Genomic DNA, 23063 nt, shown 5'->3' with positions numbered 1-23063 from the left:
ATTTAAGTATGGAGTAAGAACCGCTAATAATTTGAGTTATCCAAAGATGGAACAGAGCACTGGGAGATAGTGGGTTTTCCCTTACTGAAAGGGAAACAAAAAGCCTTAAACAAAAGCCTTTTGACCATTTGTAGGATATGACCTGGAGCAGAGTCTTGTGAACTTATGGATTAGACTAGATAGCCATTGAAGTCCTTTCCAAATCTGTTTCTGGCCATCTAGTCTTTGCAAATCCAAATTCATTTGCAAATCAAGATATCATCCTCCCTGATATCATTAGTCCTCTTTGAGAACAAAGAGCAAACGACAATCTGTAAATAGTGGTAGCAACAACACTGGCCAACTCCAGTTAAATAATGCTCCTTCTTTCTTTTCTTCCTTCTTTCCTTTCCTTCCTTCTTTCCTTCCTTCCTTTCTTCCTTCCTTTCTTCCTCTTTTCCTCCCTCCCCTCCTTTCTTTCCTCTCTCTCTCTCTCCCGCTTCCTCTCCCTTTCTCCTCCACTCCCTCTGCTCATATGGGAAATCATATTCTAAAACGTGGGCACTTTATACAAAGGAATATAAATTTGGATCACTGAAACTTCACAAAATATCTTGGAGTTTGGGAGCTAGATTTTTTTTTTCTTCCCTACTTATTTATTCTATCATTAAAAAAAAAAAAAAAACCTTTCATCCCATGTATTTTCATTTCTGATTTCTTAAAATAGAACTCTGAAAAACCAGACTTTGATAAAGCCCATTGGAATTCAAAGGGAGCTATTTGACCAGGCCTTAAAACCAAATCATTCTGGCGCTCACTGATAAGACCCAGACCTAAACCTAACTTGGTCATTGTTTGGGTTTTAATGGCTCAGAATGAGTATAAATAGCAGTAGTTTCTGTTCAGGCCAGAAACCCTGAATGTGTTCCCCTTCAAGTTAGATTTTTTTTTTTCCCTGAGTGGGCAAAAATAGACTCTTTTGCCTCATTTCCTACCTGGCCTTACATCATTAAATCACTGAATGGATGTTGCCTCAAACTAACACCTGGGAAAGACCTTAGCTTAAAAAGGCCAAAATTTCCTACTGCATCCAGGTCCATCTCGGCACTCTGATCTGGACTCAGATAACTTTGGAGCAGAAAGTGAGGCTGCTGATTTTGCGCAGCCCTGCCTCACTTAAATCCAATTCACTAGCTAGTCAAGACATTACTCTCCTGATGTCATTGGTCCTTTCAGAGGCTGAAGGATGAACAGTAATATAGTTATGGAAAATACTGTCACCCCAGGCATTCCATCTTACTTTTACATAGCTCTAATTCAAAGGAAATTTTTCATTAAATCAATGTATAAATGTGACCCTCTTCAACTTCCTTCCAATGTTCCCAGTTCTTCCCTCTTGGACAGGCAGATCAAATATAATTCCTCCTTTCATTAAAGAGCGAACATTCTCCCCTACACTAAGTTTTCTGTCTCTAGGTTAAACAAAATGGAATTCCTTCCATTGATCCTCACATGACATGATCTCAATGCTCTTCCCCAAGAGCATTCACCCTCCAACTTATGAACAACTTTTCTAAACACCTAGAATTAAACTCAATATTCTAATGTGGTCTAATGAGGTCAGAATTAAGCAGAACTATCTATCACCTCCTCATTCCTGGACAGAATTCCTCTCAATGCAAACTAATATTCTATTGACTTTTTTGACCTTTTGACCTTTTTCATACTACTGACAAATATCATACTATTAAAATACTTAGATTTTTTTTCAGAGTTCCATTATTCCACGCTCCCTCCATCTTGGGGATATAGAAGTGATATATAAATGGCACAGTGAACAGAGTGCTAGACTTAGAATGTGGAAGACAAGTTCAAATCTTGCCTCAGATAATTACGACTTGTGTTACTCTAGGCAAATCACTTCATCCAGTGATCATCTATAAAAGAGAGAATAAGAATAGTACCTACCTTATAGCATGGTGAAGATCAAGTAGGATAATATATGTAAGGCATTTTGCAAATGTTTAAACACTATATAAATGCTAGCTATATTGATTGTTTAATTAAACTTAACCTTAGCCTTAGACCTAACCCTAGCCCTAGCCCTAATCTGTGATGCAATGGATAGAATGGCAGAATGATTCATCTTCATGAGTTTAAATCTGGCCTCAAACACTTATTAGCTGTGTGACCCTGGAAAAGTCAGTTAACCCTGTTTGTTTCCTTTTTCTCATCTTTAAAATGAGCTAGAGAAATAAATGACAAATCACTCCATTATATCTGCCAAAAAAATCCCAAATAAGGTCATGAAAAGCAGGACCTGACTGAAAAACAACAATATTGTTAATGGGAAGTTGATTTTTAAATCAGTATAAGATTTGGTAGTTATCAATATTAAAATTTAATTAGTTATGGACTATTGAGATCTTTTTTTAGTTCTTATATTGACATACAACTAGATGTTACCTTTTCTTCCTAGCTTTAAATCACCTGTAAATTTGAGAAATGTGCAATTTCTACATTTATCTGGGTCACTAATAAAAGTGTTAAATAGCTTAGCACTTATTATAGCTCCCCTGGACTATCCTCCTAGAAACCTTTCCATTCAAGCTCTAATCAAAAAAAGTTAAAGACTACCCTTTACATCTAGCTAGTCATTCAATCCCCAAGACAAATAACTGTACTACTATTGAGACCATCTTTCTGCACCACCTAGATAGCCACATGGCCCATTAAGTGGAATGCTGGTGTTCAAATTCAGCCTCAGACAAGTCATAAAATCTCTGTCTGCCTTAATTTCTTCAGTTACAAGATGGGGATAACAGCATCTACCTTGGAGAATTTTTATAAGGACAAAATGAGTTAATTTTGTAAAGTACTAAGCATAGTACCTAACACATAGTAGGAACTTAATGAATGCTTATTCTTCCTTCACCTCCATCTTATTCACTAGAATAACACCAAAAAATTCATAAAATGCTTTGCTAATATGTTGATAAAATCTCAAAGTAATAAATCCAAAAGTGAATTAACTAGTCCAACTTTCTTATTTTACCACTGAGGAAACTGAGGCTTATGGAGCTTAAGTCTATAGCTACAGTGTGCCCTTTAGCTACCACTCTAATAAATCTGTCAAAAAAGGTAATGAGGTTAGTCTAACCTGCTCTGTTCTCAATGACGCAATTCTGCAATTTTGTGGTCACTGTCCTTCCATTCCTCTGCAGGAACTAAGGAACCATTCCTTTAATTAAATCAGTCTAGAAGTTTGCCATGAATTGAAGCCTAGTTTAAAGGCCCCAAATCTGCAGACTGCATTCTCTCTCTTTTTCCCCCCAAAACCAAGGCATTTTTGAGACAGTAATAGTTCTGTCTTATTTCCATCAGCTGCTAGCTTCCTTCCATCTGCCCCAACCAGCCTATGGATTCCCTCTTTATGGCTTTTCCAAACACCCCTTTTTGACATCTTATTTCTTGACAGGCTCAGCTCATTCTGAGTGGATCTCCTGACACTACTCTAACAAGGCCATCCCATACTTTGTATTCTTCCAGTTACCTTCCTTGCGTCCTTCTTCTAAGCATGACTTTTAAAATTCTAGATTTGTGGTGAGTGCCCTGAATATCCATGTCATCGTCTCTGGACCCTCCTTCTTCCCCTTCTTACTTCTCTTTGTGTCTTCTTCAGAATTTCAACCCTTTTGAGCTGACTTCCCCTGGAGAATTTCTGTCCACTGGATCCTACCTAATCACTATGATGCCATAAAAGACTGAAAAATGCTTTGCTAAAATCCAAGTAAAATAAATCCACAACATTCCCCTATTCAAATCTGTAAATAAAGTTAGCCTGGTATGACAAAGTCATGTTGGCTCTTTGTGACCACCACTTCCTTTGCTATTCACGGCTGGGGATGGAAGTAAGAATCATGGACTTAGAATGTGCAGACTCCAGTCTTTTTCCTTTTTTGAAAATTAAGACATCTGTTTTTCTCCAAACCTGTAGCATCTTTTGAGTTCTCCACAATCTTTCTTTTTAAATAATATTGTATTTAATGTTCTTTGATCTTTTATACCACCTTTCTTTCCCAGTAGATCCTTCTTTCCTTTCTGACTAAGCAAACTATCTCTTGCTTTAAAAAAAAAAAAAAAGAAAGAAAGAAAGAAAATTTTAAAAATAGCTCAGTAAAACCAACTAACACATTAGCAATGACCATGAATATAACATCTAATATTCCATTCCTATTTTTGGTGTTGTTCAATTGTTTCAGTTATGTCTAATTTTTGTGAGCCTATATGGGGTTTTCTTGGCAAAGACATTATAGTGATATGCTCATTTTTCACAAGAGTCCATTTTACAGATAAGGAAATTGAGGCAAACAGGGTTAAGTGACTTGCCCAGGGTCACACAGCTAGTAAGTGTTTTAGGTAAGATTTTAATTCAGGAAAATAAGACTCCAGACCCAGAACTCTATCCACTGTGCCATCAAACTGCCCAGTTCCATTCATATGTACATTTACAAAAATGGCTGGGAGGTGCATTTTCTCAATTCTAGTACCAAACTTGATCATTATCAATATATAACATTATACATGTACATACATACACACACGCGCGCGCACACACACACACACACACACAAAACAAATGAGGAATTCAATGGATAGAGATAGATAGGTAGATGATAGATATTTTCTTAGTTATGCTTACTTCACTCTGTACCCATTAATATTAGTCTTCCCAGGCTCCTCTGAATTTCTCATAGACTTGTTTCCTTCAAAATCACATTTCATTACATTCATGTAAGACAATTTGTTTGGCCTTGCCCCCAATAGACAGGTATTTACTTTGTTTACAATTCTTTGATATCATAAAACGTGTCGCTGTGAATATTTTGGGGCATAAGTGAACTTTCTTTCAATCTTTGACTTTCTGAGAGTATATGCCTAGTGATGAATTCTCCAGGTCAAAAGGTATGAAAATTTTAGTTTCTCTTTTGGAATGATTCCAGTTTTTTTTTCCATTACAACTTCACCAACATTGACTCTTTCCATTTTTTGTAATTTTTGCCAATTTGCTGAATGTGAGATGAAGCTTCAGACTTATTTGTTGATTTACACTTGTATTACTATTAATGACTTGGAGCAATCTTTTGTAGGGTTTTTAACAGTCTGCAATTCTTTTTAGTTCTACCATCTTTCAAAGATCACTGACAGTATTTAAGCAATTGCATCTGTCAGTTCTGTCAGTATATGAGAATGTAATTCATCTGGGCCAATTACTTGAAATCATCAAGGGAAATCTCAGTGATCTCTTATTACCACCTTATTTATCTTGAGCATCAAATCCCTAATAACTATATTTGTTCTTTCCTTTCTAGTTCAAAGATCATTCTCTTTGACAAGAAAACAGAAACAAACAAAAAAACCTGAGCACTTCTGCTTTCTCTATTATCAATTATCACAGGTGCAAAGACCCCAATGGTCCTTCTTTAATCCTCCTTTTTACACCCAAGTTTTAACCCCTTTTTGCTTTTGTTAGCTTCTCTTATCAGCATCAGCTCATTCTGATATTGAACAAGACTAATAATATTTGTACAGGTCTATGCTATATTCTTGAAAGATCTAAAGTCACTATACTGTGCATAATCTATAGAACTTTATAGACTATATGTCATTCTCAGAATAAAATTCATTTGGTTAGAAAAGAAGAGAATAAGTTCTACCAAGTGGCCTGTTACAGATTTTTTTTCTGTTTCTTGGGTGGATTATTAACCTTCACTCTCTTCTAAGGAAATGTACAAGGAGAAAAGCAATGAAGTTGGCTGGGTCATATTCTCCCCTCCATTATCTTTGATGGAAAACAACAGGATAGCTGCCAAGATCTGCCAATTCAGAACATCCAGGTTCTGGTGCTCCCTCTAGAGCCATATAAGCTCCTTTTCTCCTAAAACTTAATGACCACAAGAAAGATAAATTATCTACAAAACAACTAGTTGTTTCAGTTTCTCCTAGAACCAGACTACAAAATGGCTATAGCTTGGCTAAGAATGTTGTCAATTGACATATATAACACACATTTTGAAATCTTATCCTATAAACAGCGACAGAAACCATATTACAATCCTGGTTTGGAAATGAATTATGGCTCATATTTTACAGCTTGCTTCCAAGCCCTGAAGTGGATGATACTAAAATATTTTACAAGCAATTAGTCAGTCTGAAAGCAAGGAGTAAGCCTGGGTAGGGAATAATAACTACAGCAAACCAAAGAAGTGAATGTATTCAAGGCTTTTCTAAATAAGTAAAACAAATTAAAATGTTATTTGAACCTTCATGGATAAGCAAGGTATAGTATATTCTTATACAGTAATGTTACCAATAGAATAAAATTATCTCTGCATTGGATTGGAACCTTGGATGGCTTTTCCAACATGCTTTCAAATGCAATTTTAACTAAAGCATTTTTCTCCAAATTTTAATCATCTATTATTATAGTAAACTGTTTCTCTGTAATAACAGATAGTACTTAGAGAAGGCTTTAAGGTTTACAAAGTTTTTCATATGTTATCTCATCCAGTCTTCATAATAATCCTGAAGCATAGAAGCTATCATCGTCACCATTTTTGCAGATGAGGAAATTGCCAAGGATCACATAGCTAATAATTATCTTAGGCAGGATTCAGACTCGTCTATCTGAGTGCATAAGGCACAAGTCTAGCCTAACATGTCACACTCTATGTCACCTATATGCCTCTGTAGATCACTGGTTTGTGACTTTGGGTTAACACTTAAATTGTTGAATGACTTTATTCCAAAGACTCATAAAATGGAGATAAAGGATTCACCTTAACGTCAAACACAGATTGAGGCCGGTGACAAGACAACTTTTTGGGGAGATGAAGGGGGTGGGAGTAAGGGATGTCTGGAGCAGATAACAAAGGCCAGAATGGCTCCTAGTCAAGATAGCAGCAAGGATAACTGCTGGGGAAGCTGTTGTCATCATCAATAATATCCCAAAGCAGAACCTGAAGCCTTGCAGAGAGGCCTTTTTACTCTATGACAGAGAGAGAGCAGTGGCTAGTGCTCTTCCAGCTGATGCTGGATGGCCACATTTCAGGGCTGCCAGAGTTGATTCTTTCCCACCTTGTCCACCCAAAGCTTCTGCAATATGGCCTTGGGGGTGATTCTGATTAATGATTTCCCTAAAATTTTATTTAATGATTTTTTTGTTTTCAAGAAAATAAAAATAAACTTTGTTATATGGGGATTTTATAATTTTTTGTTTTTTGAAAAGAACTTTGATGTTTCTCTTTCCAGATCTTTAGAAGTGAAGCTACTTATGTGGAATGGTAGGAAGTAACTAGATTTGGAGTCAGGCAGCTAAGACTTAAGTCCTCTCTTTCCCCCCAGCAGCTTATATAATCTTGAACAAGTCACAAACTCTCTGGCCTCAGTAATCCCACTTGAGAATGAGGGAGTTACTGAGGTACCCATTTCATACCTGTCAGACTGGCTAAAATGATTTTTTAAAAAAGAAAGTGATAAATGCTGGAAGGCATGTAGGAAAACTGGGACACTAATGCACTGTTGGTGGAATTGTGAACTGATCCAATCATTCTAGAAAGCAATTTGGAACTATGCCCATACTGTACATATCTTTTCTGTATGCCAAAAAGATCAAAGAAAAAGGAAAAGGACCTATATGAACAAAATATTTATAGTAGCTTTTTTGTGGTAGGAATTAGGAATTAAGCTGATGTCCATCAATTGGGAAATAGTTGAACAAGTTATGATATATGATTACAATGGAATATTATTGTACTATTAAAAAAATGATGAACAGGATGATTTCAAAAAAACCTCAGTAGACTTATATGAACTGATGCAAAGTGAAGTAACCAGAACCAAAAGTAGCATTGTACATAGCAATAGCAATATTGTAATGAAAATATTTAATTATTCTGATCAATATAATGATCTAAAATAATTACAAAGTACTCATGATGAAAAATGTTATCCATTTCCAGAAAAAGAACTGGTGTTGTCTGAATATAGACTGAAGCGCATTATTTTTCACTTTCTTTTGGTCAAGTCTCTTGCACAAAATGACTAATATGGAAATGTTTTATATGATTGTAGATGTATAACCTATATAAGCTTGCTTACTATCTCAGAGAGGGAGGAAGAAAGAGAGGGGGAGAGAGAATGTGGAACTGAAAAAAAAACAACATTTTAAATGTTAAAAATTATTCTCTATGTAAATGGGAGCAATAAAATTTTTTTAAAAGAATGAGGGAGTTAGACTCAATCCTGAAGGTCTCTTCCAGTCCTAAGGTCTATAATTTTATGTTCAATTAAGCATCACAATAAGAAAAAAATTAGAAACCACTGGAATATATTAAAAGTTATGTTAAGCATTTTAATGTAAAGTGGGCCTTCAGAATGTTAATTTCAGAAAGGACCTGTAATTGACTGATAAGCAAAAGTAGTATGTACTACTAAAAATAGTAATAGTATCTACTTGGTTTGGAGGAAATGGAAGGATTTGGGAAAACATAGGTGATGAAAGAAGAGAGACTCTGAAATTAAATAATCTCATTTTATTTAAATAATATATATTGGAAAAGAAAAGAAAAATCCAAGAGGACAAGATCCAAAAAATATTATTTTAGGCATGAGTTGGAAAAATAAGAAATCATGAAATATAAGTCTAAAAAGCAAGAAAAGCCTTTAGGGAAAATAACTCATGGTAAAGAAGATTTAGGAAGAACAGGATATATGAAGTGATGACAGAGTATATTCTAGGGGAGCAAGCACTTGAGGATTTGGTAATATCAAGGACTTTCCACCTGAACCTGAACAAACTGTAGCAGGGCATCAGCAAAGAAAACACTATCTACAAAGTTGAGTTTTAGAGGCTAACCTAGAGTACAATCAAATTGATGTAATAAGACAAATCGATCTAATAAGCCATACAGGACAGGTATAATTTAATTATGCATATAGTATATCATACACAAAAGTTTTACTTCTGCCCCATTGTGGCAAGGAAGTAACCTGGCTTTCCAAGGGCTATGCCATCAAGTAAGCCCATGTTTTACCCTGTTGGAAATATTTGTGTCATGGCCCCAGGAATGAATTGAACCAATTTTCAAAGCATCCATCTCACCAAACAGAAAGAGGCACATCACCATTAGGCTGGCTAGTTGATTATGAAACATTTTTTACAATGGCTATCCATGAAAAAAAGAAAAACAAAAAATGATCCTCAGTCTTGTGAGTTATTTTCTATTTCTTCTAAGATAATGGAAGAATAAAAGAAATGGATAAGAGAGAAATAAGAACAGTTTTAAAACCTGCAACAAATTTCAATTTGATTGTTGGCGCTTTAAGTGTGAGAACCTTAGCCAAAAACCAATATATAGACATATTTCTGGAGGAACCATATAAATCATAAGACTCTTAAAGGAAAAGAACTTATATATATATAAATATTTATTGCAATTCTTTTTTTCGTGGCAAAAAGCTAGAAATTGAGGAGATGTCTATCAATTAGGTTCAACTTGTTATAGTATATGATTGTTATAGAATGCTAGTCTGTTATAGGAAATTATGTACAGAAAGATTTCAGAAAACCTGGACTTAAATGAACTGATTCAAAGTGAGGTAACAGAACCAAAAGAATATTGTACATGGTAACAGCAATATCCTAATAATAATAATCAACTATGAAAGACTTGATACTCATTATATTGATCAGTTATATATTGCCTTCTCAATGGATGGATAGGGAGCAGAAGGAAAGAAAAGAATTTGGAAGTAAAAACTTTAAAAAAGAATGCCACAAAAAGTTCTTGCTATAAACAAAAACAGAAAGAAGCAAAAAAATCATAACTAAATGAAAGGATAATTCACAGATACTCTTTGGAGGGGCAAATAAAGAAGTCATCAGAGTAGGTTTGATCATAAGGCCAAAAGCTCCACGGCATATTATTTTGTGGGGCAGTAAGTCATAATGTATTAGAGTTCACATGATAATTTTTGCAAAATGATCATATAATAAACATTTATTAAATGCCTACATATTAGGCACTACATTAAGTACTAGTAATATAAATAAGAAAAATAAAAGCATTTTTGTCTTCAAGGAAGACAATCTAATGAGGGAAGAAAATACACAAAAGGAAGTTAAAAAGTGGAGGAGGGGTTAAAAACAGAAAGTATGCAGCCAGGGGCCACGATGATAGTAGAATCAAATCCAGGAGTAAAACTGGTGGGGAATAGTTGGACCACGAGTTTTCTGTACTCTCTTTAAATGAGAGCTTTGAGAGGAGTTATTTTCTCCACAATTCAGTCCTCCAATCAGAGGTGCTGAAGCTACAGAGAGCACTGTTCAAGTATGAGTACTAAAGTTGATGCGATCTCCATAATGATGAGAATTATTTCCCATGAAAATAATCTATTAACATTACTTATTTAAAACAAAGTAACAGAGAAAGCCAAGGAACTTGATCACACTCTCCAAATCAAATCAGATGAAAAAAGATAACTATAAAGAGAACTATATGAGAATGATTCAGGAGAAAAAAATGAGAAAGGTTTCAGATTTATAGATTATAGAGGCCTTATGCCTCTCTATATTAAATACTTTGGTTTTCTTTTTAAAAAGAATTTATTGAACTCAGACATTGTAAAGATTAAAATATATCACAAAAAATAACTGACACATTTTAATATAGAAAAAGCCATACTATAAATATGCTCATTATTCTTGAGTCAACTAATATCAAAATTTATAACAATCAAGAAGTATAGCAATGATAAAAAAAAAATATGATGCACAGCTAAGAAAATTTATCTTTATATCTGTTTTAAAATTTAATATAATAAATGAACAAAAAGTAATGTCAATTATAATTTTAATCATTTTATTCAAATTAAACCAGTGTAAATCAACTACTACAATAAGGATAGCAAAAGTGTACATAAAGGACCTTGGTCAACAAACATTTGACTTACTTGTCAAATTAAGAGCAATGGCTACCAAAGACAACATTAGAATAGATTATAAACTCATCTACAAAATTTGACAGGATTAGATGATGGACAATATTGTCTCAAAAAGAGAGAAGCAGCGAAGGATAAAAAACCAGTTTAAAGGAAGCTTGACACGCTATCCAATTAAGCAAAGTCATCCCAAAAACATTCAAGAAAGAAAAGTGGAGAGAGATGAAAAACAGTACAAAAATAGGAAAAAAAATTTCTCCCTCAAAGATAATAGAATCAGCACATTGGGACCATAGTATGTATCTCAGAGCCTGAAGAACTTATAGTAAAAACAGAAATGGAACCAAAAACACAAAGACAAGAACAGCAACTAGATTGAATCAAATATATGAAAAAGGGATCCATGGCAGAGCTTAGAGATACAATTGTGAGGGTTTTAAGGGAATTATTTAAAAGATATCTAAAGGAAGATAAAATAGTAAAGACATAGAAAACTCAAGAACTTATTGATTCCCCAAAAAAGGTGACCAAGAAAATACAATTTTTATCTATATGCCTACTCTCCTACAGATGCATGATCTTTGAGGATCATAATTGAAGACATGATTAAATAGAATATCAATTGGAAACAAAGGCTTTTGCAAATATTACTTAATAATGGACCACATCTTTAATATTTTATAATTGATTAAAGATGTAAATAATAAAAATTCCATTATGGGTTTTTTTGGTACTGATAATGAAAAATCATATCACTCAGTAGAATAAAACACTGCCTTAAAGACTTTTTTGCAAAAAGATTACTCTCATTTATATATTAATTATTTAAAATTCTTTAGAAGATGTAACAACAAAAATTCAGTCAATTCTATAATTGATTTGTCTTGAAAATGAAAATTTGTTCCAACATAAATGACCTATTAGGGAAAAATTGAAGTATAACAGAAATTTTGAATCTGCTTATGCAAAATTTTATCCAGAAACAATAAGAACACAGAAAGCTATACAATTTTATAATAACTCATAGGCTACAAATCTTCCAGCTACATTTCTACAAGCAAATTTCAGCTCTTTTTAAAGGTAAACTTTCGTATTTATTATTTATCTTCTGGTGCAGGAGGAACTGTAGGTGGAAAATTACTGGTTGCTCCTATTCACCCCCCAATCTGTGCAATTAAGATCACCTTCTCACCTACCATGATCTCATTTTGGAAAATTAGACACAGGCCATGCAAAAGTCCAAGGTTATTGATACTATACTATTTATTATAATATTTATATATTTGTTAATCATTTAACATGTTTAAAATGATCCTACTGTTTTTGTTCCTATCTTTTTAATGTTTCACTAATGAAATTTTTGAGTACTGTCACCCTAACCTCATTTTCCTCATAAAAAACCAATGGTTCTTATTATGTGATTTTGCATAGCTCAGTAACTTTTAAGAACAAATATGTTGAGTTATAACAGAACTTATGGTAACTCAGCTCAGTGATCCTCTGATAATCAACCTCAGGAGAGATGTAAAACAGGAAGCTATGTGTTTGCCAAAAGTATTTACCACTTTTATGAGGAGAAGACACTGTTTAGAATCCAGGATGAGAAGGGATTCTCAGTGGAAAATGAATTCCCCCAAATGTCTCTGTAAGTGAGGATACTGGTCAAAAAATATGAACAGACAACTTTCAGATAAAGAACTTAAAGCCAATTATAGTCATATTAAAAAATGCTCTAAATTGCTATTGATTAGAGAAATGAAAATTAAGACAATTCTGTGGTACTATCTCACACCTATCAGATTTGCTAAGATGATAGGAAAAAGATAATAATAACGTTGGCGAGGATATGAATTGGGACACCAATGCAACCATTCTGGAGAGCAATTTGGAATTATGCCCAAAGGGTTGTTTGATCCAACAGTGTCACTATTGGGTCTGTATCACAAAGAGATCATAAAAAGGAAAAAGGACTCACATGTGCAAAAATGTTTGTGGCAGCCCTTTTTGTAGTGGCAAGAACCTGGAAACTGAGTAGATGCCCATCAGTTGGGGAATGGCTAAATAAGTTATGGTATATGAATATAATGGAATATTATTGTTCTATAAGAAAGGATGAGCAGGCTGATTTCAGGAAAAACTGGAAAGACTTACATGAAGTGATGCTAAGTAAAGTGACCAGAACCAGGAGAACATTATACACAGTAATAACAAGTTTATGTGATGATCATCTTTGATAGACTTAGCTCTTCTTAACAATGCAATGATCCAACAATTCCAGTAGACTTAGGATGAAAAATGCCATCCACATTCAAAGATAGAACTATGAAGACTGAATGCAGATAAAAACATAGCTTTCTTCTTTTTTCTTATTTGCCTTTTTTCTCATTTTTCTTTTTGTCCTAATTTTTCTTTCACTACATGACAAATATGGAAATATGTATTAAATGATTATGCAGGTGTAACCTATATAAGACTGCTTGCTGTCTTGGAGAAGGAAGGGGTAAAGGAGGGAGGGAGAAAACATCTAAAACTCAAAATCTTACAAAAATTAATATTGAAAACTATCTTTACATGTAATCAGAAAAGTAAAATACTACAAAGAAAAACATAAAACTCAAAAAAACCCTCAATAACAAAAAAATATTTCAGAGTCCTCTATGATTTGTTCAAGGATCAAAGAGTGCTCATGTGCCTTTATAAAGTTTCTGAGAAACTGTAGCAGCACAAAGATGTAAAGATCAATCCCCAATAAAAATAAATAATATCAAGCCCCAACAAAAATAAAGTTTTCCACCTTTGCAAAATAGGTGAGTATAGTAGTAGTCCTGGTGTTTACAGCCTTGTACTCTAATCACTAAAACATGAGTTAAATAATTTAAACCAGTCTATGGTTATTGGAAATGCAATAAAACACAATGAGAGATGTCACTGGCCCAAGTCACAATGGGTAAGATTAAGAAGTAATAGTCAAATGGAAAAACATATGAACACTGATTTTTCTTTTACAATAAGGAAAATATTAAAAATGATTGTACGTGTATAACATATTAAATTGCTTGATCAAATCTTGGGAAGGGGGGAAGGTAAAGAGGGAAGGAGAAAAAAATTGGAACTCAAAATAGTACAAAAATCAATGTTGAAAACTATCTCTATGGGTAATTGGAAAAATAAAATCTTATTGAGGAAAAAAAGGAGTACTTTGTAAAAACAAATACACACATGTATGAACAAAAATGAAACGCAAATCTGCCAGCCTGAAACCAGCTCTCAAATTCTGCCATGGTTCCCATAATTCTGCCATAATCCAGATCAGGAGAGAGGTACGTGCTATTTAAGGCTACCTTTGAAGATTTTGTTTTTTCTTGCTACAAATATTTGTGTTTGGGATCACATACTATAAATTCTATGGTTGGTCTTTGAGTCTGATTCACCCCTTTGCTCTTCTCCTTGGAACTTGTTACATGGGAATAGTGTAAGTAGTAAGCTTAAATGTTTTGACAATACCCACATCCACATATGGGTTTCCATGATCTCAATATTTTTACCTATTAATAGCCTGCCCTCATTTCAGGCAAAGTTTCTGGCATTAAATAGGTTTCTTAGTGTTGACTTCACACACAAATCCAAATCTTTAAAATGACAGTAAATTGCATTGTGAAGATGGGGCCCATTCATTTAATAATGGTTGTGAATGTTGAGAGCATGAGTTGTGATTTAGTTTCAAAATACTTTTATTCTTTTTTTAATTGTTCTGTGCATATAATATTTATGCATGTTGTTTCTTGTTAGAATGTAAGTACCTTGAGGATAGGGATTATTTCACTTCTGTATGTATCCATAGAGTTCTATTCAGTGTCTGGTGCTTAATAATTGTTTGTTGATCAATTGATGTATTAGTATAATTGCATTATAGAAAAATATGAATGACAAATTTATTTCTTTTCTGTTAGAATTTTTATGGCTCCCAGAGAATTTTTTTTTCTTGCTCTGGAATCAAAGGTGAAATTCAGATTATGATGAGAAGAGAAGGGATTGTGATTCAGTAAGAGAAATGAAGCAGTGTAAAATAATGGAAAAGGCTCTAGATTTGGAGTAAAAAGATTTTGGGTCAAATCCCAGCTCTGCCACTTCCTAGCTTTGTGACCTTAGGCCTCTAGATTAGAATATCTCTAAGATCCTTCCTACTTTTCTTAAATTAGACTCCAAAAATTAAAAATTTTAAAGGATTTTAAAAACCTGAACAGAGCAGATATACCATGATAACAGTAAACCTAGGTAGTAGCTCAGCCTGATAAAATGGATACTAAATTTTTGTTGTTGTTACAGCCATTTTTTAATCATGTCCAACTCTTCATGATCCCATTTGGGGTTTTCTGGGAAAAAACATTAGTTTGCCATTTCCTTCCCTAGCTTATTTTTTACAGATGAAGTAATTGAAACAAACAGGGTTAAGTGACTTGCCCAAGCTCAAACAACTAATAAGTGCCTAAAGCCAGATTTGAACTCAGGAAGTTGAATCTTATTGACTCCAGGCCGGGCACTTTATCCACTGAGCCATCTATCTGCCCCAACTAAATTTTAACAATTGTCAAAATTTTCCAACAGTTTTTCCCACTATGAAAGAAAGTTTAGCAAACCAAAGCAATTTTGAAGAAGATGCCATCAAATCTCATTACATCACAAATACAAACCAGTTGTTGTATTCATATTCTTTCCTATCTTTACTTTTTTTTTTCTAAAACCTTATCAAATAAAAAAAAAAAAAAAAGATAGCTTGTTGATAGATGTATACATCTCTCCAATTTTATGTCCCAGAAGTTTATGGCCTTTGAATAAGACTTAAATCATTCTCACTGTACTCTGTTTTCATCTTCCCCTTTACTCCTGAAATAAATCTATTCCACTGCATTGATTCCATATTGTCCTGTCTAATGTAATTTCAAGATAAACCTGACTTTTAAAGAAAAATTAAGCTCATGATTTGGGAAGATGAAGGACTAGATTTTTTTTAAATCCTCTTGAAAATTTTCAACAATCTGAAAAATTTTTAAATAAGTCAATTATCCCCTCTCCTTTCCAAAAGTAAAATCAGAAGCTTTTCAATATAGACTGAAATTTCCATTCTCAACAGATGTGGCCATCAGCAGATGGATGGACAGCAGGAAAAAAATCGTTCAACAGTGAGAATGCCTTATTGGGACCTTACATGGGACATTAATAAGTTAACACACAATGAGAACTGAGCCTTCTCAAATATTTTGTATAAAAGAGGGAAAAAATATTTAAAAAGATGAAGAATGATAGGCACTCCCAGAGACATCCTAAGGTATATAACAAACTGAAGTATTTATATACAAGTCATTTTGTTCAGTTTCCAGTTATGAATTAGTAAGGCAAAGGAATTGTAAAAAGCTAAGCCAAAGACACAAAAAAGGAAGAAAAGAAAAAAATTATTTAAAGAACAAATTGTGTCAATCAATAGTAATACTTAAAAATTGAGCCAAGGATTACCGAATTACCAGGTATATGGCATATAATATTAAGATCCTGACTACTCCCTAGGATAATTTTAATCCGCAAGAAAACTAATTCTGTATGATTCAGGAGTAGTCCTTGAAATCCTGGAATATCCAAAGTTAAAACTTCTTAAGATCCTAGGCAAGGCATTTAATCTTTTACCTCAGCTTCCTCACCTGTAAAATGAGCTGGAGAAGAAAATGGCAAAATACTTCAGCGTCTTTGCCAAGGAAACCCAAATGGAGTCATAAAGAGTTGTAAACAACTGAAATGATTAAACAGTAACAATAAAGTAAACTGAGTCTAGATCCTTTTTTTGCTAAGAAGCGATTTTTAAAAATCCACACTTTTAAAAAAAATCATTCACTTGGCTTAGTTTTCTGTTAAACCAAAAGATAACAGAGTGAAAAGTTATTGTGTTGCCATTTTATGCCATTTGGTTTCCAAGGCAAAGACCCTCAAAGACCATCTAAATCACAATAGGCAATATTATGTATAATAGTATCATGTAGTATGTATATTATTATGTCTAATGGAATAATTAGGTTATTTCATACAATAATATAACATTATGTAATTTGCATAATATTATTGTTAAGAAAATCTCTAGGAGTACATTTCTTGACTCTCTAAATTACTTATTCTTCTATCCTCCTTTTTTGTACCTGAAATATTCTTCTCTACCACTCTAAATGCCATCTTTACCACAAAGCTTTTCCTGATCTCTCAACCCAAGTTAAAATGCTTTGCCATTTCTTTCTTTAACTAATTTTGCAGATGAAGAAACTGAGATATACAAGGTTAAGTGACTTGCTCAGGGTCACCCAACTAATAAGTATCTGAGACTAGATTTGAGACTCATCACAGAGTATACTTGACTAAAAACACTCTATTTACTGCATCACCTAGTTGCCCTAAACCACACATTTATCAAATCACACCACAGTATGCTTTAATATATTCATCTATACTTCTGCTGGCCACACACTTCACATCAAGTATCTGTAATAGTTTACTTTCTATTAGTGTCACAATAATAATAATAGTAATAAATAATATGAATACAAATATTTATGAAATGTCAATGTGCCATGAATTGTGATACATTACTACAATTAAAGTTCATTTTTACATAGTGTTCAAAGTCTTTTTGTTGTACCCTCAAATATTCAAGGCATTGTCTACAGACTGAGCTCCTTGGTACAAAGAATTCCCACATGCATGGGTATTTCTCTTGTAATAAATCAAGATACTATAGTATCTTGTAGAATTGTGACTTTTGATTAACAATCATGACAGTATGATAGAAAGTATAGAGACTCTGGGGACAGAAGATCTAGATTCAAATCCTACCTCTTAACACTACCTGTGATCTTAGGCAAGTCACTTAAACTTCATAACCCTCAGTTTCTTTATTTGTAAACAGGAGAAGAGAGTAGATAATTTCTAAAATATAGGAGGTAAGTGCATAGAATACCATTCTTGAGGTCAGGAAGTATTTGGTTTAAGCCTTACCTGACAGCACAATGACTATATGACTGAGAAAGTTACTAAGCTCCCAGTGCCCCAGACAACTCTATAATTTGCAGAACAGATGCAGATCTACATTGTTTCGGTGATTTTCCACACTAGGAGTTCATAATACCAATGAGTCTGCTCCAAAGCCTGCTCTAAAACAAATATTATTTCTTTCCCATTACACAAATATTCACCAAATTTTAAAGAACCATAAGAAGGTTCAAAAGGAAGCTCCGTGGAAGATGTAAAGAAAGACATGGACAAGAAGCATATAAAATGAGGTATGGAGGAATTAATAGCAATACCCACAGAGACTATCCTCAATGAAGAAAGCATAGATTTCATGCAGGATAAGTTACATAAATATGTATACTATTTCAATTTTTTTTAGTAATTGCATTTGATTAAGGTCATCTAAAGAGAATTTCTTTCTTTTATCTTCCAAAATACTTTCAAACTCTGTTAACCAAGCCCAGACCCAAACCCATCAAACATCATTACATCCACTCCCTGGTTTGACACCAAACCCTTCTTACCTAAGTAAAGAATACATGGGCAATCATAATCAGTTGCAATTATTTGCAAAAGTGACTTTTATCTGAGTTGTCTCTTTCCATGATTAATGATTCAAATGCATCCTTGTTAGAAGTACATACTTCATTGCATTCTAAGTATGAAGTGTGAGATATTCCATGAATGAATAATAATAATAAATATTTTCAGATAATGCTCTTTCATCTTATTCTAAGTGATAAAAAGGATGAGGAAAAAAGGTAAAATCATGCACTAAATCTCTACTGGGATTTGTTAAAATGGAAATAAGATACTTCCTGAAAGGTATGTGGACTGAGCTTATCTATTTTCATCTCTGCTCAGTTATTTGAAGAGGGAAACAGAGGGGGGAAAGATATTTATATAGGCTCAAACAGGATTTGAAGAAGAGAACCAGATATCCAGCTTCTCATTTCCCATTTTTGGATTTCACAAGCTTAATGGAGTCCTCAGTTTAAAAAAATAATAGCATAATGCAAATAGACTGCAATATCTAAGCAAAGAGTTGGTTCTTAATGGCAGCTGGTGATGGGAACAGTTCAAGAGCAATGTCACAAGGGATGATCTGAAACTAAAACCAAGAAAATGAACCATACTAAAGATAAAGTTAGTCCTTAAGGAATTCTTAAAAAAAAAAAAAAAAGTATGCCCACCATATTATCTATCTTTTTAAAAAACAATATCAAGAGAAGGCTGCTTGTTTCTCTAAGTCTTTGCACTTATATAATCAATTCTTAACATAAATGAAGCCATATTTTCTTATTCTTCCAAAGATGGAACTTTTTTAGAAAGTCTAATTGTTTTCCCCTGGAATTCTGGACAAATGCTCTTCCTCTTTCACTAAATAAAGTCTTTAAATAGGTTCTTAAGAGTTAACAGACAGAAACTGAGAAGTGACAAATTCTGAAAAAGATCATAAAATTCAATTTACACATGGAAAGTAAATGCTTATTTTTTTCCACACTAAATGGAGAAAAGATTGTTATCAAATGATTTTGGTACTCTGAAAAAATCATTTGCATTATGAAATAATAATTTATTATTGATCAAAATAAAATTAATGTTAATGATGGATATAAAATGAAATTTCATACAACATATATGTGTGCATATATAAGTCTACTATTAAATATCATTAAAAGTAATCTGATCCTTTACAGATTTATTTCTAAAGAAATTAATGATGCACAATTTCACTTACCTCAGAACAGGAAAAAAGTCATCGGGATGAAACAGCATCATTCCTCTTCTAGGTAAAAAGCATCTTAATTGTTCCCCCTTGAAATCTAAAGAAACCTAAAATACAGAAACAAATGGGGAAATGATTGCTATGCTTTGCACCACCAAAACTCAGACAATATTTTTTTTAAATTATGTGGCAAGATTAAAAACAAATGAGGAAGTAAATGTTTTAAGTTAAAATATAATTATTTGCCAAGAGGGAGTGAAAGGGAGAGAGGGGGAGGGGAAAAGTAGAAGAAAGGGAGAGAGAAGAACAGATAAAGAAAAATAGATTAGTTCTGGGGCAACAGTCAATCACCTTTTCCCCTCTCTGTTTTAATAACTGAAGAGTAGTAGGTTAGTAATGAAACAAGAGCAAGAGAAAGACTCTGAATAATAAGTTTAAGTATCCACAAAAGCAAAGATAGGTAAAAATATACTTTTTTTTCAAAAAAGGGAATTGAAAAAAGTATTTCAGGGGCTGCAGCTGTCCACTCTCCCTAATGGTGCTTTGCCCTGGGAGGGTACCGTGTTCTCTGAAGCAACACTTCAGTCTAGGAGTAAAGACACTGACCTGCTATGAAAGGATCATGTTCAGCTTCGCTCTTTGCTGAACAGCAAACAATTATAAATGGTTTCACGAATAAGATGTTAAAACATAGAAAATCCTCACATAAGTTCTCCCTGAGGGAAAGAAGGAATCTACCAGCTTCAAATTGAACCAGTGGTGTTGAAGGAAGCAAAAAAAAAAAAAAAGCAGCTCTTTCTGGTGCATCAAAGACCCCACTGTGCTACAGAAACAGTGAACTGGGTTGTTCAAGCCAGCAGGGCCGGGCTGAAGACAGCTTTTCAATATGCTCTCAGCATCGGCTCCCAGGGAAGGCTGGAGTCGCCCTACCCACTGCTCTTACACAGGAGTTGTACCACTTTCAAGAGGCAGTCTCTCACAAGGATGGTGATGAAGCTGAAGCCATTAGAGGAATATGGCTACAGGCTCCTCAAGCAGAAACATTCCCACTAAATCTCTTACTAACAGATAGAAGAGGGAAAATAGCATGGGTGCAGAACCACTATATAGTAGTATCTACTAGATTGTTTAAAATAACTTAATGCTTCACTAATAAAATCCTGAAAGGGATCACATCCTTCAATGCTGATTCTAGTGCCTCCTTCATGCAGGATAGGTGTTTAATGTCTGTTATACAGATATTTGTTGAATAAATTGACTCACTTTTATATTCAGAGATATCAACCACATTGATACAGAAACATTTGATTCTTTTTGCAATTTTATATAGCTAGAAGATAGTCATTGTAGTTATACTCTTCATATTGGCGGAATTTTAATAAAGCTCCTTATCAAATACATATAAGGATAATTATTATTGCAAATCTTTTTATTTACATTCTTTGAGTTGATCTTCACAATAATCTTATGAGGCAGGAGCTATTATCTCCCTATTTGGTAGATGAAGAAATTGAGGGTGAGGGAGATTAAGTGGGTAACCCAGTGTTGCACAGATAGTCAATTGCTTCAGATAGATTTGAACATGAGTCTTCATGATTTCTAGTTTAGCACTATAAACAGGATAAATATATGGCCTTCATTCCAATGGGCTTTAATAATTATCATCCTTGTCTCTGGGATGTAGGAAAAAACAAGTTTTATTATTTCCATTTCATAATTAGATAAAGGTAAAGAAAAAACAGCATACAAGCATCAATGGTACCAGAGTCAGGACAAAGAATGGGCCCAGAAAAGCTAGTAATTAGTTTCATTATTTTTCTGTTGGATCAACTTCTTAACAAGGCCTATATCTAAGAGTAACACAGCAGCTTTTAGTACTGTGCTTTATATATAGCAGGTGTTTAATAAAAATCTATTGATTGAATAATTATAAAAATACAGTGAAGGTATTAGAATTCTTCATTTTCACACATATGAGTAAAATTTATACATTTGCCTCAGTGAACATTCAAATTAGTAAACTAGGAAAAAAGGCATTTCCTAAATTACTTGGGGAGTCTAGATTCCCAGAAGCAGCTCTAATGAATATCATAAAAATCATCATTTTTGCAGATGAAGAAACTGAAGATCTAAAAGGTGCACATTAATAAACACTGGCAAGTCTGGCATTCGAATCCTCCTTTGACTCCAAAACCCATCCATCCTCTATCGGGACAAACTAGATTTCTGTCTCTATAATTTAGATTATTTTGCTTTCAACTCTTCTGACAACAAAAAGCTCTAGGTAAACAAAGTCAGACACTTCATATTCAATACTCCACTATTTTTTCTCCCTTTCTCCCTTCCTGCCTACTTCTTCCTTGCCATTTAAGCCAGCTCTATGTGGAATGGGACAACACTACCCAAGTGGAGTGAACACTTAGACTTAAGTCTATCATTTTTCAGAGCTGGTATACCAGGATTTTAAAAGATCTCATAGCTTGATTTCTTACCTCCCCATCCTAAAATCACAGATCCTTCCCTTTATGTCATTCTGCATGCACTAGGCAACTTCACTTGGGTTTTAATACTAAGTCTTAAGTTATAAACACTGAATAAATGAAGGGATATATCCTTTGTTTGTCTTACTATTCTTTGTTTTATTATTCAATCATGTCTGATTCTTCATGACATTTGGGGTTTTCTTGTCAAAGATATCAGAGTGGTTTGCCATTTCCTTCACCAGTCCATTTTACAAATAAACAAAACTGAGTCAAACACATTTAAACTTTACACAGCTAGTAAATGTCTGAGATGACATTTGAACTCACAAAGATGAGTCTTTCCTACTGCAGACCTGGTACTCTGTACACTGCACCACCTAGCTGTCACTAAGGAATAGAAAAATCCTCCATGTACCACATTTATTTCACAATTGAGAATCACCTCCTCAAATGTGTCATGACCAGGAACAATATAATCTGGATTTCTGAGGATGAGAACACTCACCACCCTTATAACCACTACATACTCCCATAAGTTCCAAAAACTTCTTGGCACTAGCAGGACCATAATACAAGGTACTAACAGAGACCAGGAAGACATCACAATGACTCCCTTCTTCTAGGAGAGCATCATTTTAAAGTAGGAATCCTGTAGCTCCAGGGGGAAATGATGTAGGATCAATGATGAGGAGGTAGATTTCATCCCATCCTCTCCAGAGTAGCACTTGTCTCTAATACAGAACAATACTCCTCTCACATATTTTTGCTTATTCCACATCCAGTCCTCTTTCACTTACTGCTAGAATTTAAAGAATATTCATATG

At 33.9% G+C, this 23063-nt stretch overlaps 1 long non-coding RNA gene across 1 annotated transcript in view; it reads right to left on the bottom strand.

Annotated features, from left to right (window-relative positions):
- LOC127548292 (uncharacterized) overlaps nt 1–23063 on the bottom strand; it is a 287693-nt gene that overhangs the window by 106312 nt on the left and 158318 nt on the right. Inside the window, exon 3 of the long non-coding RNA XR_007950346.1 lies at nt 19769–19863. This is a non-coding gene — a long non-coding RNA (uncharacterized LOC127548292). The remainder of the gene's footprint in view (nt 1–19768; nt 19864–23063) is intronic.

The sequence above is a fragment of the Antechinus flavipes genome, chromosome 2 (assembly GCF_016432865.1).
Source record: "Antechinus flavipes isolate AdamAnt ecotype Samford, QLD, Australia chromosome 2, AdamAnt_v2, whole genome shotgun sequence".
Lineage (NCBI taxonomy): Eukaryota > Metazoa > Chordata > Mammalia > Dasyuromorphia > Dasyuridae > Antechinus > Antechinus flavipes.
The sequence above is the reverse complement of the archived record's forward strand: the minus strand, read 5'-3'. Positions and strand labels throughout refer to the sequence as shown.